Source organism: Vombatus ursinus, unplaced genomic scaffold, assembly GCF_900497805.2.
Source record: "Vombatus ursinus unplaced genomic scaffold, bare-nosed wombat genome assembly UNPS02009205.1, whole genome shotgun sequence".
NCBI lineage: Eukaryota > Metazoa > Chordata > Mammalia > Diprotodontia > Vombatidae > Vombatus > Vombatus ursinus.
The window spans coordinates 59,084,829-59,101,886 of NW_020948983.1; the positions used below are offsets into that span (position 1 = coordinate 59,084,829).

Below are 17,058 nucleotides of genomic sequence, written 5' to 3' on the forward strand. Positions count from 1 at the left end.
AAAGCCTAGGTTAAGAACCCCTGCCCTGGCCTCAGTCTCTCTAATTCCATTGCCAATCAAGGCTCTGCACCCTTACCCTAGATGTCCCCTTGTCCCGTCTCTCTCCCTGGTGTCTCTACCCACATTCTATTTAATCTCAGTTCATTCTTCCCCCAGACCCACTCCTTTTCCACTAGTTCTTTCCATCTTTAAGTGAGGTAGTGTGGAACAGCGGAAAAGAACACTGAGTCAGAGGACTTGGGTTTGAACCCAAACCAACAGGTCTGGATTCCAAATCCAATTTCCCAATCCAAATCTGTTGTCTGCGTTACCTTGGGCGCAGTACTTCTGTAAGCCTGGATTTCCTTATCTATAAAATAAGGATGAGGGGCTGGGATTGGATGATCTCTAATGTCCCTTCCAACTCTAAATCTGTGATCCTATGAGTGATCCTTTTCCTTCTTCCGTGATCTCATTTGCTTTGTTGGTAGGTATCACGTTGATATGTGGGCCGCAATGGATAGAGTGCCAGGCCTGGAATCAGGAAGACTCATCCTCCTGAGTTCAAATATGACCTCATATACTTACTAGCTGTGTGACCCTGGGCAAGTCCTTTAACTCAGTTTGCCTCAGTTTTCTCATCTGTAAGCTGGAGAAGGAAATGGCAAGCCATTCCAGTATCTTTGCCAAGAAAATCCCAAATGGGGTCACAAAGTGTCAGACTCCACTACACAACAACATGTTGATCCATTGTGACTCTAGTTTTGTGGTGTCCAGCTGGGCCGTGAAAGTCCAGAAAAAAAAAATAACCGGTTGGGCTTTGCCCCTAGTGTCCCAGTCTTGTTGGAAGCCAGAATTATAAGGAAAGGACAGATGCAAATTGAGGATGAAAATAAGCTGTTTTGAATGACTGTGCCCTTTTTGGGGAAAGAGTGGATCGACTCTGAGGAAGGATGGGACAACTGGGCCAGCTGCCTCCCTCTTCCCAACAGGCAGATGACATGATGCCTTGGTCACCTCCATCCTGTGAATGTGATCACTGTATTCATCTTTTCTTAGACTCATCCATTTCTTTTGCCTGCAGTAAGGCACTGTCTAAATAATAAGATGATGGGGTTTCTCTTGGGCTGCTTAGGAGAGGCTGTGTTGCAGATTAGGAGAAGTGTTAGACTTGGTATCATGAATCCTGGGTTCAAATCCTGACTGTATTACAAGTTTTATGACCCGGAGACATATCATTTGATATATCATAAATCCTGACTCAATCATAGGGAGATCACCATGTGAGTTCACTAATAGAGTATCAGGAAACTTCCCCTATCTGTGAGCATCAGCATCTTTTTGGCAACTTAGTCTGAGACAGTTTTCTATTGTGTTGGGAGGTTGTCACTTTCTTAGGGTCACATAGCTAGTATGTTTCAGAGACAAGACTTGAACCCAGGTCTTCCTGGTTCTGTGACCACCTATGCTATACTGCCTCTTAAGACCTTAAGACACTTAGAAATACAGAAACGCAGGTATTGCAGTAAAAAGGAAGCCAACCCAAGGTGCAGCTTTAATCCGTATATAGAATACGTTCATACAGAAAAAAACAAACAAACCAACCCAAAACCTGTTTGCCATACCACAAAGTACACACTTAATCTTACCTAAAAATCTCAAAAAATATGTCCTGTTGGTCACGGGAGCAACTAAATGAAAGGAGCATAGATGGTTCAATTCAGCCCATCTCTGCTCCAGGAAACTCTGTGTAAATCACATGCTTTAGGGATGGTGGGTCAGGAGTGTTAGCTTTGATGACAGAGAGAGAGAGAGAGAGAGAGAGAGAGAGAGAGAGAGAGAGAGTACAGAAGAGTCAGAGGGAGGGCCAGGGTTTAAATATTTGACTCTGTCATCTATGTAACCTTAGACCATTTGCTTTACTTTTTTGGGCCTCAGTTTCCTCATCTGAAAAATGAGGGAGGTGGACTGGGCAATCACCAAAGTCTCTTTCAGCTCTAAATCTCTGATCCTAAATGTGTTAGTCCTTGCCTCGTGTGTATGTGTGTGTGTGTGTGTGTGTGTGTGTGGTGTGTTTTAATCAAACTGACAATGTGTCCCACCTTTGAAGACCCACCTTTTCCAGGACCCTTCCCAGACCACCATAGCCCATAGGTCTCTCTCCTTCTGAATGCTTATGCTACCCTCAAATTGCGCTCAGGTCTCTAGCATTTGATTGTTCTTGAATTGTTTTGTTTGTGAGAGATCCGGAAATACCTGTAGGGCAAAGAGACCAGGTTGTGAATTTCTCTGCATCCCTCCCACTGGCACCCAACCCATCCCTGAGTACTTTGTAGGTGCAGACTTTCCACTTGTTGATTGATGTGTTATTTGTTATCTTGGGCTCTTAATTAAAGTAGGACGGGGGAGGCAGCATGTTCAGTTTGCATCTGTCCTTCCCTGCTTCCCAGGGACAGCTGCTTTTCTAGGCTTTGATAGCTTAGTCAGACCTGGCCAGTTGGACTGGCACCAACTAATAGCTCCCCCCACCCCCACGAGGTGGGAAGAATTGGATAGGACGGTGTGGTGTAACATAGAGAGCCAAGTATTTGGAGTCTGAAAGCCTGGAATTGAACCCTAGCCCTGCCACTCACTAGGGTCACCTAGGTTACGTCATTTTATCCCTGTAGGTTTCAATTTCCTCATCTATGAAAAATGAGAGTTTTGGACTATGGTGGAAGTCCTTAATCTGGGGTGCACAGACCCCAAAGGGTTCTGTAGGCAGATTTCAGGGAGTCTGTGAACTGGGATGGGGGAAAAAATGACATCTTTACTTTCACTTACCTCTAATTAAGGGGGTTAGGTGGCTCAGTGGATGGAGTGCTGGGCCTGGAGTCAGGAAGACTTATCCCCCTGAGTTCAAATCTGGCTCAGACTTACTAGTTATGTGACCCTGAGCAAGTCACTTAACCTTGTTGTTTTGGTTTCCTCATCTATAAAATGAGAAGGAAATGGCAAACCACTCCACTGTCTTTGCCAAGAAAACCCCAAATGTGGTCTTGAACAGTTGGGCAAGACCGAAAACGATTGCGTAAACCTCCAACTGAAATTCAGCATTTCCTTCAATTATGAATTAAAAAAAAATCATTCATAGAAGGAATCCATAGTTTTCACCAGGTTGTCAAAGGTGTGCAGGGCACAAAAAAGCTGAAGAGCCTCTGGACTGAAGGATCTCTAAGGTCCAACTATCCCTAAATCCTATCAGCAAAGGCACAGCAAGACCGTTTCCTAATCCAACCTGGGAACCGTGAATTCGGAAGAATCTGTTCTCAGTGGTTTAGCCATTTTGAGATTGAATCTATAAAGCTGCTCTGTACAATAAGCGAATGAAAGGGGCCTCCTTTTCTTCTTTAAGCAGCTCCAGGGAGGCACTATTTATTTTTCTAAAAGGACCCCTTTTGGCATCTTTCCTTCTGTGCTTCTGTAGGTCTGACAAGCCATCGTCATTACCCTAGCCGCTGTCAACTTCCTTCTCTGCAGAGGACATTTGTCTTCTGTATGCTTCCAAATAAAAAAAAAAAAGGGTAGCTTTTAAAATCACTTAGGGGTTTGCAGTTTGGTTTGGTCACAGGGCCATAGGATTTCCATGTGTTGTCGTTCTAGTACAGCGTCTGTTCACTCCACAGGCTTAAACTGACTCTGCTCCTGATGCTGGGTCAGATGTTAATATCAGTGGAGCCTGCTGCTGCTCAGTGGGGGTGTGGTGGATGCGGGTAGGTGTGCTTCCTGGCAGTGTCAGGGAGCTGCATTGGAATTAGAGTATTTTAAACTTTGAAGACTTTGGGGGGGGGGTCTCCTAGTCTAGTGAGCCCTCCCCCCTCCCCCAGCATCACTATGTGCGACAGAATTTAGAAGTATAGGAGGCAAGTCTATTACTTATTCAGTTTTGATTAAGAAGAATAAAGAGATGTTGAGAATGTGAGCGTGTTCCATTTGGCAGGTGTATGGGGACAGAATAGATGAACTTTATATGGATGAGCTCACAGGTCTGGAAGCTCCTTGAGGGCAGGTGAGAGTGTTGGAGTATGGTAGAATGGAAGCTCCTTGAGGGCAGGTGAGAGTGTAGAAGTATGGTGGAATAGAAGCTCCTTGAGGGCAGGTGAGAGTGTAGAAGTACGGTGGAATGGAAGCTCCTTGAGGGCAGGTGAGAGTGTTGGAGTATGGTGGAATGGAAGCTCCTTGAGGGCAGGTGAGAGTGTTGGAGTAGGATAGAATGGAAGCTCCTTGAGGGCAAGTGAGAGTGTAGAAGTATGATAGAATGGAAGCTCCTTGAGAGCAGGTGCTATTTCCTTATTGTCTTTCATATTCTCAGCACCATCACAACGCTTGGCAAGTGCTTGTTGATTGATGGATTAATGAGGCCCGGTAACTTACACAGGGCTATGCAATGTGTCATCAAGGACATGAACAAAATCTATCATGTCGCTACCCTTCAGGAGTTACAATTTTGCTGGAAAGTTGAATCTGTTATATGTGAAACATTTGAAGAAAACTATACAGTGATTTGCTAAAGTGCTCATCTATTCAAAAGACAGCTAGCTGGTGGAGTGGATAGAGCTCAGGACCGGGAATCAGAAAGACTGAAATTAAAAACCAGATGTTTATTAGCCATGTGATCCCAGGCAAGTCACTTAACTTGTATTTGCCTCAGTTTCCTCATTTGTAAAATAGGGATAGGGAATCTTCCCCTGTGGCACAGTGTATTGATAGAGTGCTGGGCCTGCAGTCAGGAAGATTCAACCTCCTGAGTTCAAATCCGGTTTCAGACATTTACTAGCTGTATGACCCTGGGCAAGTCATTTAACCATGTTTGCCTCAGTTACCTCATTTATAAAATGAGCTGGAGAAGGAAATGGCAAACCACTCCAGTATCTTTGCCAAGAAAACCTCAAATAGGTTCACAAGAGTCATACACGACTGAAATGGATGTACACAACAAAAATGGGGGATACAATAATAGCATCTACCTCCCAGAATTCTTGTGAAGACCAAATGAGATAATATCTGCAAAGCACTTAGCACGGTACCTGGCATATAGTAGGCACTTAATAAATGCTTGTTTTCTTCCTGGTTTTTTATGTGTTACAGCTTGGCAGCCACCATTCTTTTCTAGATTGTCCTCTGGGTGACAACCATATTTCAATTTTTTCATAGACTCAACCATGCAGGAGTATGTGGTACAAATAATAAATCCTATGAGTGGTCAGGAAAGAGGGAGATTTATGTGGGCTAGAATAGATGGAGAAGGCCTCCCTCTAAGCCTTAAACTGAGTCTTGGAGAAGGGCTTAGAGCACGTGTTCTTAACCTTTTTTTGTGTTCCAGACCACTTTGGTGTGGGACCTTTTACTGTGTGCCTATAGATTTTTTCTCAGAATGATGTTTTTAAATAATTGAGAACAATATTAAATTTCAATTAGAGCTTAGTGAAAATAAAGATGTAACTGTTTTTTTTGATCGAAGTTCAAAGGCTCTGAATCTCTCCACAGATGTCATTGGAGGGGGGAATCTATGGACTCCTATCTTAAGAACCTCAGATTTAGAGGTATCAAGACACAATGAAGAGAGCACTTAACTGGGAATCAGGAGATCTGGGTTTAAATCTTTACTATGACCTGTATGACTCATGGGATTTTGGGTAAATCACTTAATTTCTCCAGGCCTCAGTTTCCTCATCTGTGAAAAATGAGCTCATGTCTCCCAGTTCCTAGAGGACTTTCCAAGCGGGAGGAACAACAGGAGATGGGACATCTCAGAAATGGAAATGACCTGGGTCCATGTAGGGAAGGTCAAGGAGTCAGCTTATTCTACAATTTAGAGTGTCACAATTCTCACAATTAGGAAGTCTTTTTCATTGCTGAGTCAGCACACTGCAGTCCTGACCTCAGAATGTATCTGCTCCATTTGCCGGGAAAGAAAAATTTCTCTCTCCCGATTGGCCCAGTTTTCTTTTTAACTCTGTTTGAATAGTTCAGGACAGTTGAAAAGCCGCTTTTCCTTCTCCTCCACCCTCTCCACCCACCCCATCCTGCGCCGTCTGTTTTGGCAGGAGGAATGTAATTGTGACAGATAAATCTGGCCACTAAATTTTGGTTTCCTGCCTTCAGTAACAAAGCAAGCCAAAGAAAGTGATCAAATGCCGGCATGCAAGCATTTGGGTTCTGCAGAGCTATATTTTTGTATTTATCTCTGCGCAGACTTGAGATGGTGAAAACCTCCCTGAGACCTGGACCTCAGTTCATGGGGTCCCAGGCATCATATCGAATTGCCAGGTTTATTCCTCCCTGATGAATGAAATTTGACCTTGTTTTAAGCAGTCTTTTCCTTGGCTTGGAGCAGATGCTCAGAGTCACTCCATGGTCCCTGGGTCTCGTGCCTGTTTCCCTCAGTGGATTTATAGGAGGAAATACACTGTCTCATTATGATTTACACCAGCAAATTTCGAAAGCAGGGATTGAATTAACAGACAGTTTTATGATCTCTGATCTAGTGAGATTCAGTTGTGGAGGAGGGAGGGACGTGGGTGAAAGAAGCAACTTAGTTTGGGACAGAAACCTGGTCATACTGGGCATTTGGAGGGGGGGGTCACTACTCTATTTGGGAAACACCTCTTAGAAGTCCAATCTATCCCTACCCAAGTTATTTACATTTTTACGTGCCACATAACTACTTATAGGGTTTTCATTACTGTAAAATTTCTGCATCAATACATAGTGGATAAAATGCTAAACTTGGAAGAGCTGGGTTCATATCCTGCCTCTGACATGAAATACAAGTTTGACCCTGGGCCAAGTACTTAACCCATCTCGGCCTATTTCCTCATCTTTACAATGAAAAGATTAGACTAGATGCCCTCTAAGATCCTTCCAACTCTAAAATCCATGCTGTAAGCGGCCTTGCTTTGTGAATTTAACTTTAATGAAGGAAAGGGGGCTTTTGATTTGTGAATGATAGAGTGAAACCTCATTTATAATAATAGTTATTACTTTAAGATTTGCACAGCACTTTACAAATATTGTCTTATTTGATCCCCACAATAACCCTGGGAGACAGGTGCATGGTCATTTTACAGTTGAGGAAACTGAGGCAGACAGAAGTTAAATGACTTGCCCCTGAGTCACACAGCTAGCAAATGTCTGAGGCTGGATTTAAACTTAGGTCTTCTTGATCCCAGGTCCCGAATTCTGTTCAAATGCTTGGGGGATTCAAGGAAAGCTGGGGGGAAAGCAGCTCACAATTTTTGTGATGTTTTAAAGTTTATAATGTACTTCCCCCCACTTTAAAAAAATAGCATCCCTGTGACTTCAATAATCAAAGTACTATTTCCATTTTAAACATGAGGGAATTGAATCTTAGAAAAGTTAAGAGATTTGCCCAGAGTCACACAGCTAGTAAGTGTTAGAAATGCGATTTGAACCCAAACCTTCTGATTTCTAAGTCTGATGATCTTTCCGTAACACAATGGGAGTAGAATTTTCTGTTTTTGAGGGTCCATCTGAAAACTTTTTTTCTTCCAACTCTTGTTGGAAGAAATGAATTTTTAATGAATTCTTCCTGAATGAGAATCTTGGTGTCTCCGTTATGATTCTGAATAGGAATTTCCAGTGATGAGGATTGTCACTGATCTCTTTTCCCAGCTCCTGGAGATTACAAGATGCACAGCACCTCTGGATTGTTTCATTACTGTGTCTCATCTACAAGTCCTTTCTTACCATTTAGGTTGTGAGTGCCTCGAGGGAAAGGACTGTCTTTTATACTTTGGTGTTTCCCTGACTTCTTAACTGGGGCCTGGGAAAATAGTTAATGTTAGATGAATTAAGGCAGCTAGCTGGAGTCATGGGTAGAGCTACAGTTGTAGTAAGGAAAGATCCAAGTTCAAATCCTGCCTCAAACATCTGTTGGCTGTGTGACTCTGGGCAAGTCACTCAACCTCTGTTTGCCTCAGTTTTCTCATCTGTAAAATGAGGTGTAATACTAGCACCTCCCTCACAGGGGTATTATAAGGATCAAATGACATAATATATGTGTTAAAAAGTGCTTTGTAATCCTTCCTCGGACACTTATTAGCTGTGTGACTCTGGGCAAGTCACTTAGCCTCTGTTTGCCTCAGTTTCCTGTTAAAATGAGGATGATAATGGTACCTACCTCTCATGGTTGTTTCAAGGATCAAATGAGATAATAATTGTAAAGCGCTTAGCACAGTGCCTGGCACATAGTAGATATATAAATGTTAACTATTATATTATATGAGCAGCTAGTGGATAAAGCACTGGGACGGGAGTCAGGAAGAGTCATTTTCATGAGTTCAAATCTGGCCTCAGACATTTACTAGCTGTGTGACCCTGGGCAAGTCACTTTACCCTGTTTGCCTCAGTTACCTCATCTATAAAATGAGCTGGAGAAGGAAATGGCAAACCACTCCAGTATCTTTGCCAAGAAAACCCCAAATGGGTCATGAAGAGTTGGACATGACCAAAAACCAACTGAAGAGCAACAACATTTATCTTGTATAATGATACATGACGGTATGGCGCTTGGACATGTCTGTACTGAGCCATGGAATTCCCTGAAATCATTTGGTGGTGTTTTTTTTTAAACTAAATATATTTTATCATGGTCATAAAATATTACAGCTACAAGTCACCTTGGGAATTATCTCATTATTTAGTGATGAAGAAGCTGAGGTCTGGAAAAGGGAAGGGACTTGCTCAGAGTTACCCAGAATATTACCTGGAGAGCAGGAATTTCAATCCAGGTTTGCCTCCTTTTCTTTGAAGTAGAAGGCAGCAGGACAATTGAAGCGGTTTGGTCCTTGTTTAAAGGGTTTCCTGGGGATTTCAATAAAGGGGAATTTGCCTAACTCACTCCCAGTGAACTAATGTTTTCCAGGGTCCCTACAGTGGAGAAAGCTCTGGTTGTCGAGTCAGAGGACCTGACTCCAGAGCTGTTGCCTACACCTGTGACTCAGGGCAAGTCATTTAACCTTTCTGTGACTCAGTTTCTTCATCTGTAAAATGAGAGGTTTGGACTAGATGACCTCTGAGGACCCTTCCAGCTCTAGTGATCTTGTAACTACTAATTAGGAAATGAAGCTCAGCAAAGCTTCCAAGTTACAACCCAAATAGCCTAGCTTGCTGTTCCCCACACAGGACTTTCCTTCTCTATCTCTGTGATTGTCACAGATGGTGCTCTGTACCTAGAATGCTCTCTTACCTCCCCTCCTAGAATGTCCAGCTTCTTCAAGGTTGCTCTTATGCGTCACCTCCTACAAGAAACCCCTCCTGATTTCTCCAGTGGTTAGTGCTTCCCTCCCCCCAAAAAAGTTCTTTCACATTACTTTGCATATTTTATATTTACTTATCTTCATTTTTTATTTTTTTATATTTTTTATATTTACTTATCTATTTACTTTATATTTTTATTTTATATTTTATATTTTATATTTTATATATTTTATATTTTATATTTTTATCTATTTACTTTATATTTTTATATTTACTTATCTATGCTGTTATGAAACACCTACTGTATATTAAGCACTGTGCCAGGTGCTGGGGTTATACAACCAAAAATGAAACCTTCCCTTCCCTCAAGAAAGAAAACGACACATCTTCAGTAGAATGTAATTTCTTTGAGGACAGACAGGGACTGTTTGATTTTGGCTTCTGTACCTCCCAGTACCTAGATTCAGGGGTGGGGAACCTGCAGCCTTGAGGCCACATGTGACCCCTGTAGGTCCTCAAGTTCAGCCCTTTGACTGAATCCAAACTTCACAGAACACATCCCCGTAATAAAAGGATTTGTTTTGTGAACTTGGACTCAGTCAAAAGGCCACACCCAAGGACCTCGAGGGCCACATGTGGCCTCAAGGCTGCAGGTTCCCCATCCCTGGAGAACAGTACCTGACAAGTGGTCAGTGCTTGTTGGGTTGAGTGATGTCTCTGTGAATTGCTCCTCAGGTGACAAACACCAAAGGATGCTATTTTAAATCTACCTGGCCTTCCCCACCCCAGAGGAAGAAACTATTTCACGGCAGCAACCCATAGAGAAGCTTCCCCAATCCCAGCTGAGGAAGCCCTCTTGCCGGGAAGGGAGTAGTAAACTTCTGTGAATTCCGATCCTTCCAGGTTTGAGGGATGTAATTACTGAGATCTGGCAGCCCAGGAGCCCTACGTGACCCAGCCAGCCACTCCAGCCTCCGCAGATCTGTGCACTGGATCTTTCCCCGGCTGGAGAACATTTGGCTCCCAGAAATCTTTTAGTCTTTTGTTCCCCATGAAACCATTAGAACGCTTCTCTAGGTCAATTCATTGCCAATAGCCAGGGAATGCACCCGTTGCTAAGAGTTTAGTCTGCCCAGGCCTTATCACCAATTCTACAAGGTCTCTGTGTACATTTTTCTCTGAAACTCCAGCTTGGAAAGGAGTTGAGGGGAGGTTATGGGAGGGGGAGCTTGGGGGAGTTCTGGAAGCCTCGTATATCATAACAGCAGGCAAGAACAAAGACGCTCCTCTACTGTGCCTTGGGACAAAGAGGGAAAAAAAGCTGTAGAAAACTGAAATGATTTCAGATTTTGGCTCATATGTAGACAGAGCAGGAAATTGTCCATGTGGTGTGACTTTTAATAGGCAGGGGAGAGTCTCTACCCCCAAACATCTCCTCTCTGTTACTGAGCCTGGAATGAAGCATTAAATTTTCATTCCTTAAGGCTTTAGGGCCTTTTGGTCTTTGCTGATAAGCAGGAATATGTCTAGACCAGGAGTGGGGAACCTTCAGCACTTGAGGATCTAGAAGGCCATGTGTGGCCTCGAGGCCCCAGGTTCCCCACCCCTGGTCTAGAGGAAGGTGGCTAGGATGGTGAAGAAGCTAGAAACCAAACCTTATAGAGGTGACTGCCTCCCTGTTTTTGTATGAACTGTCACCTATTCTGGAAGGCTCTCCCTCCTCACCTTGTCTTTGTACATTCCCTTACTTCTTTCAGTACTCAGTTTAAGCACTATTGTCTACAGTGAAGCTTTTACTTATCCCTCCAAGTGCTAGTGTCCTCCTTTTGTAAACTACCCCGTATTAAAAAAAAAAATTCTGTTTATACTTACACATATACACGTTTTTCTTCCTAGAGAGAATGGAAAATCTTTGGGGGGAGGGAGGGAAGGTTTCATCTTTATTTTTGTACGCAGTAGGTGTTTAATAAATGCTTGCTGGACAATTGATTTATAAGGATCATTTGAAGAAATTGGGACATGATAGGTGTTATCAAGAATCTGAGGACCTGTCATATGGAAAGAGTAGAGAGTTGACTTATTCTGCTTGGTCCAAAGGGTGTAATAGGAACAATATGCTCTACTTTGAGTCAAGAACATCAGAGTTCAAATCTGGCCTCAGAGACGTACTGGATGTGTGACCCTGGGCAAGTCATAACCTGTGTGTGGTTTTCATTACACTGAAGTATATGGTGCAGTGGATAGAATGCTGGACCTGAAGACCTGAGCTCAAATCCAGCCTCAGACACTTACTAACTGTGAAATCCTGGGCAAGTCATCTATCGACTGTCTGCCTCAGTTTCTTCATCTGAAAAATGGGAGTAACAATAGCAAATATCTTCCGGGATTATTGTAAGAGATCACATGAGATATTTTAAAGGGCTTTGTAAACCCAAAGTGCTATGTAAATATTTCTTGTTGTTGTTATTATTATATTAAAGCATCACTTCCTTGTTAGGAAAAGCTTCCTAACAGAGTTGTCCAAAATTAGAATGGGCCCCCTCAGGAGGTTGCAAGTTTCCTTTCCATGGAGGTCTTCAAACAGAGGCTGGATGACCGGTTGTCGGGCATCGGCTAAAGGAGATTCCAGTTCAGGGATAAATTGGAGCAGAAGTTCTTAAGAAGAGTCTATGATTAAAACGCAAATACCCTTGGGAGGGAAAATGCCTTAAACACTTATGGCCAAGTAAAAACTGGAGTAAAACTGGAGTTCTTAACCTTTTTCTGAGTCATGAATCCCATTGTATGGATTCTACAGAATAATATTTTCAAATGCATAAAATAAGATACATAGCATTACAAAGGAAACCAATTATGTATAAATAAACTTTATTGAAAGTGGTGCGGTGGATAGAGCAGTGAACCTTGTGTCAGAAGGACCAGAGTTCAAATTCGGTTACAGATATTAACTACTGTGTGATCCTGGATAAATCGCTTAGCCTTGTTTGCCTCAGTTTCCTTATCTGTAAAATGAGCCGTAGAAGGAAATGGCAAACCACTCCAGTATTTTTCCCAAGAAAACCCAAAAAGGGGTCATGAAGAGTCGGACACAACTGAAACGACTCAACAAATCACAAATTTACTGAAATGTTAAGTTCACAGACCCCAGCTCAAGAGCCTCTAGCCCAGGGGTGGGGAACCTGCGGCTTCGAGGCCGACTGTGGCTGTTTAGGTCCACAAGTCCAGTTTGGATTCAGTCGAAGGACCACACTGGAGGATCTAGAGGGCCACAGGTGGCCTCGAAGCTGCCGGTTCCCCACCCCTGCTGGCCTAAAGCAGGATTCTCTTTAATGAGACTCAAAAAAGCTATCTCTTGGGAGAAGGGAAAGAAGAAGGCGGGAAAGGGGGTGGTGAAAGGAATGGGAGAGAGAAAACCAGCCTGATGGAGGAGGTAGGAGGTGACCTAGGACTAGCTTTGCCGGCAATCTCAATGGCAGTTGGTGCCAAGAGTTGGCCTCAGGAAAAAAAATGTAAAAAAGGCAAGACTGGGGAAAATAGTGAGCCAACCACTGCGGTCCTGAGCACTAGAAGACCTTGGTTCTAATTTCTGTGCTGTGTGACTTTGTGTGAGACTTCTGGGTCTCATTTTCCTCTTCAGTAAAATGAGAAAGTTCGATGAGATGATTTCTAAGGTTCTTTTTGGCTCTAGATTATATGACCCTATCTATGATAGATACTTCTGTCATCTCAGCACCAAGGATTGAGTTAGGATTCTTTGGGATCAATGGAAATTCTGGATTCACCAAACACAAAAATTCAGTGTCAGAGGATTTGGGTTCAAATCCTGGCTTTGCAACTCACTACCTGTAGAAACTTGAGCAAATCATTTAAGCTCTGTGGGATTCTGTTTCCTCACCTGGAAAATGAGGGGTTTGGACTAGTCCCTTATATCACTATAAGGACAGGGAAGCCCTTCTAGCCCACCAACCCAGAACTGCAATCCTTTAGGCTCTCTCTTTTTCTGTCCCCAAACTTGCGGGGGGGGGGGGTATGTTTACCATGGTCTGTGTCCTTTACATATAATGAAGTGGGTGATGCAGATCACCCTTCTGGGATTTTGTTTCTGCCCCTCCTCCCCTACCAACCCCAAGCACTGAACTAATGGGTTGTTCTGGAGCGCTAGTTTGCTTGGCTATGGGTTTTCTCTTCTGCCAAGAGCTAGCTACAAGATTCAGATCATTGGTAGTCAGGAGATAGAATGCAGGTGATAAGCTAGAGCCCAGCTTCTATGATGGCTCTGTTTATGTCGTAGCAGAAGAAAACCAGGTGCCAAGAGGTCTGTGTTCTGCTCCCCGCCCTCGCACTACCTTATGCAACTTTAGATTTGTCAGTTATCAAAGACAGGAAAAAGATAATACTTCTCAACTCACAGGGCAGTTGTAATGATCAAATGAGCGAATGGATACACCAGCACTTTGAAAGGTATCAGTAATGCCAGGGATGTGCTGGAACCAGCTCTAACCCGGCTGATTGTTAGGTTTTCAGTGTGAGAATTCACACTTCAGAAATCAGCAATTGCTAAAAATCAGGGTTTGATTTATCTTTTTTTTTTAAATCATCTAGACTTAAGAAAGTGTTAATAATGAAGATTAAATTTAAAAGTGTATGCACATACATTCCTTCCCCCTTATAACTTTTCTTCCAGTTCTTAATCTTGAATTCTGCTCTTCATCTTGCAACTTTCTCTCATTGGAAGTAGAGTCTGGATCTGGAGGTGATTCTCCCTCAATTTTTCAATTTCTTCCAAGTTCATTGTTAAATACTCACCAGCACACCCCAATAAAGTCATGTAATAATATGAAACAGAGTTATTACCTAGAATACCAGAGGCAGCCCCATCTAATGAAAAAGAAAGTGGATTTGAAGTCAGAGGAATTGGGTTTAAATCTTGGCTTTGCTTTTTACTATCTGTGTGATCTCAAGCAACTCTTCTTACCGCTCACGCCTCAGTTTTCTCTTCTGTAAAATGAGCCTCTAAGATTCCCATCTCTAAGATCCTTTCCAGCTCTAAACCCTGTGGTTCTCCCTGGGAGGATCAGGTACGGAGGGAGATGTTTGGTTATCTCATGAATCATTTTCTCGAAGTACTTGCTGGCTACAGAATTTGCCCTAGCCTCACCCACACTTCCCAAGGCCTCCCAGATTCTCCTCCTCTCCCGCCCCCCCCCATCCTCTTCCTTCCCACTTTCACTCCCGGAATCCCAAGGTCTCTGTGCCATCACCATACTCAGAGATCCAAGAAATAGAGCCTGAGGAAACTCAGGGGAGATTCCATTTTACTTCTCCCCCACTCCCCCTTTTGTTGGGCCTCTGTAGAGCTATGGGCTTACCTAGCTGTTCAGAGGCAGGGAGCTTCTGGATCCCGGTTTCCATTTTGCTTTTGATGTTTTTTGGGTTTGATTGACTCAAAGAAGGTTCCATGTGGTTGGGTAGTTGTTGGGCAGAGATTGCTGAGAAGGAGAGGAGACCAGCAAAGTAGTTTGAGTGCCTGGAGAGGTCTAATCCTTACATAATCAGACTGTACCAGCCCACTGAGGATCTGGTTTCTTCCTAATCATAGATTTCTGGTAATCCATACAATAAATCATGAGATTCAGAGAGGAGGTGAGCCTAGGGTCAGCCCTTACCAGAAATGTGAGAGTGGCAAAAGTTTGTTTTGGGGCTCCCAGAGTGTCTTGTATGTCCCCTGTGCCCTATTCTGCCAAAATCTCTTCTCAAGAAAGACTCTTGATATCACTCAGTTATACCAGAATGTGATTGTCAATTGCCAGCTCCCTCTTTACCAGTTAGATAGAACATTTTATCCCGCAAGCCTGATGTCTCATCAAGGAATTTTAAAAAAGATAACCAAAGCCAAACAAAAGCCAATTCTATCTCATGAACAAATAGTTCTCTGCAGCAGAATTTCAAACTATTAGCAAACATATGAAAGAATGTTCTAAACCACTAAAAACAGGAAAAATCAAGGCAATCCTGAAGTTTCACTTCGCACTTTGTAAAGTAGCAAAGATGACAAAAGAGAGTAGTTGGTGTTGGAGGAAAGACTGGTGTACCAATGCACTGTGAATTGTTCCAACCCTTCTGGAAAGTAATTTTGAATAATGCAAAAGAGAGGGACTAAAAATGTCCATACCCTTTGACCCATAGATTTCACTGGTAGGCAAATGCCCCAAGGAAGTCAATGCCAAACAGATTATTCACAGCTGCACTTTTTGTTTTAGCAAAGAACAGGAAACAAAGTAGATACTCATGGCCTGGGAACTAGTTAAATATGAATGCGATGCAATATTACTGTCCTATAAGGAGCATAGGAATACTTAGATGAAGTGTTGCGAAATTAAGTGGAACCAGGAAAAAATATTCAAAATGATGACAACAATGCAAACTGGAAGAAGAACAACACAATTAAAACTGAATGCTGTGAAATTAGAATGGTCAAGCTTGGCCTGAAAAAAAAAAAGAGAGAAAATTCTGACAGTATCACCCTCCCTTTTCTGCAGAGGTGGGGGACTATGTATGTGGAACAGTACAGATAACATTAGGCTTTTTTGTTGTGTTGACTAATTTTGGTGACCTTTTTTTTTTTTCCCCTTTTAAAAATTTCTTTATTTTAAGGGATGGCTCTCTCAGAAACGGAGGGAAGAGGTCTACATTGGGAAATGTAGGTGATATAAAAGCAAAATGTATCGGTAAAAATTTATGAAAAGAAAGTCTCTATCTCCAGGTAAGGAAATATAAGGCATGAGCTAGCAGGTTCCTGGAGTGTACTAAGAACAAGGAGCCTCCCCGTGGTTCACAAAGTTATGCCACCTAGCCTACCTAAAGCCAAGGCCAGCCTGGCTGGATGATTCTATGGTGAAGATTATGAAATATATAGCTTCAGCATTGAATGCTCAGTACTGAGTCTCTACCTTTCTCCCGCTCTCAGCTGCTCAGGGTTTCCTGGTATAGAGTCTTATCTGTACCCGCCCTCTCCCAGAGATGCTCCCTGGTCTGAAGCTTCTCCTCTACCCCCTACTCAAAACTTATTCATCCAGGGTCCTACTTCCCTTCTTTTCCCCATCTCCCCAATCTTGCTATTATGCCTATGGATGCTAATCATATTGGCTAATGTGTTCCTCTTCCCAGGTAAGATCAAGGCAATCCTTGATTCCAGTTCAAGTGCACCTGTCCCCAGAAGGTTCCCAAAGCAGTGATTAATGATGTGACTATCAGACTCTGTGCCAAGTCAGTGGGAGACTGATTTCTGGTCCAGGTGGGTTTTTTGGCATCCTTCAAGTCATACCAAGGAGTTGATTTCCTCTTCCATCTTCACTGAAGGCCAACCCTAAATGAAGATGATGACTTAGGTCTGTCGATGTCACCATTAGAAAGAATCTAGAGAGAATTCTTGACACAGAACCAGGTAATTAGCCTGGGTTCAGGCTATTTACCACCTATGTGGGCATCAGTGAAATCCTCTAAGCCTCAGTTTCCTCATTTGCCAATGAGAATAAGATACACTGTCTACACCCTCCAAGTTGTTGTAAAAATCAAATAAGATAATGTGTGGAAAGTGCTCTGTAACTATACAGTCATGTGTAAATATGAATAATTATCATTACCAACAGGAAGACTTTAAGAATCTATTGAGGTGGGAAAGCTTTGGATCAGAAAATTTAGAGATCAGTTAATCAAGAAACATTTCTTAAGCCTTCACTGTGTGCCAGGCACTGTGCTAAGTGCTGGCGATGCAAACAAACAGAGAAATAATCTCTGCCCTCAAGGACCTTACATTCT

The 17,058-nt window shown here is 42.8% G+C and overlaps 1 protein-coding gene across 5 annotated transcripts in view; it reads left to right on the plus strand.

Moving 5' to 3' along the window:
- Positions 1-17,058, plus strand: part of CORO2B (coronin 2B) — a 235,057-nt gene that overhangs the window by 7,070 nt on the left and 210,929 nt on the right. For 2 of the 5 annotated variants that reach the window (XM_027852095.1, XM_027852100.1), the window contains exon 2: positions 16,408-16,534. The exons of the other annotated variants lie outside the window; for them this stretch is intronic. The gene's annotated coding sequence lies outside the window, so the exon portion shown is untranslated. The remainder of the gene's footprint in view (positions 1-16,407; positions 16,535-17,058) is intronic. 5 annotated transcript variants of the gene reach the window in all.